At 38.8% G+C, this 1,299-nt stretch overlaps 1 non-coding gene across 1 annotated transcript; it reads left to right on the top strand.

The window, feature by feature from the left end:
* Window positions 1-395: 395 nt before the first annotated feature.
* LOC116529870 lies at window positions 396-458 on the top strand. The gene has a single exon (XR_004259718.1). It is a non-coding gene; the product is annotated as a U7 small nuclear RNA (small nuclear RNA).
* Window positions 459-1,299: the final 841 nt, after the last annotated feature.

The following is a 1,299-nucleotide window of genomic DNA, read 5'->3' on the forward strand; positions in this document are numbered from 1 at the left end:
GGATGCGGGGAGGAGGATTTTGGCGGACGGTGATGCGTGGGGCAGTTGCTGTGGTAACGGGAGTCTCTCATGCTGTTGGGGTAGTATCTGGGAGTCCTTAGGACTCATTCTTAGAAGTCAGGATGGGGACCCCAAACCTGATCTCTCATATTGAAGTTTTTGCATACCCTCAATGGCTACTTTGTTTTTCTTTTCACATACAAAAGACAATTCTGAAATTTATTTCAGTTTTAGGAATTAACATTTTACTGGATGGGTGTGGTGGCTTGGGCCTGTAATCCCAGCACATTTGGAGGCCAAGGTGGGAGGTTGAGCCCAGGAGTTGGAGACCAGCCTGGACAACATAGGGAGACCTCGTCTCTACTAAACAAACAAACAAACAAGCAAATAAAGTGGAGTGTTCCCATTCTTTTAAAATTTGTCTAGCAGGCTTTTCCAGTGAAAACTGGAAAGCCCTCTAAAAAAGTGATTTAGCAGGGCATAGTGGTGCTTGCTTGTAGTCCCAACTGCTCAGGATGCTAAGGTGAGAAGGTCCTTGAGCTCCGGGAGGTTGAGGATTCAGTGAGCAAGGATTGCAGCCCTGCACTCCTGCCTGGGAGACAGATACCCTGTCTCTAGTAAAACAATTCTTAAAAAAAAAAACAACAAAAACACGAAAAAACCCCAAACCATTTTATTGAACAAAGTTACAAATTCAAAACTCTAGATTCTTCTTAAGTTTTAAGTTCAATGTAAGAATCCTATTCAAGCTATCATACTAGCATGTTTTAACAATCACGTTTAAGGGGCCTTTGAATTATGTTTGTTCCAATTCATAAACTTAGTTAATTGAACTCCTTTATGTATTTTAAACTGCCCTTATAAATTTAGCACGTTTTATTTTCTTTTTCAGTACCTAAATGATCTGACAAAGCTTTTTAAGCATTTAAGTAATTTTTATAAATATAATAAACATATAAATATGGTGAACTTTAAGTGCTCTTAAGTGTTTCAATAGTGTATAAGCACTTGGTAAGATTTCAACTTAACATCATAAGCCTAAATCAATTATCAACTATACATTCTAAACTGGAATTATAAAGCTGAACTGTTACTCTAATTGGCTATACTATCTTAAACATTGCCAAATTTTAAAACACCAAATATATCAGCTAAATTTCTAACAAAAAAATATTTGCTGTTGTTGTTGTTGAGGCAGAGTCCTGCTGTGTTGCCCAGGCTGGAGTGCAGTGGCACAATCTTGGTTCACGGCAACCTCTGCCTCCTGGGTTCAAGCAATTCTTATGCCACAGCCTCCTG

The sequence above is a fragment of the Sapajus apella genome, unplaced genomic scaffold (assembly GCF_009761245.1).
Source record: "Sapajus apella isolate SASKATOON/1434 unplaced genomic scaffold, GSC_monkey_1.0 scaffold63, whole genome shotgun sequence".
NCBI lineage: Eukaryota > Metazoa > Chordata > Mammalia > Primates > Cebidae > Sapajus > Sapajus apella.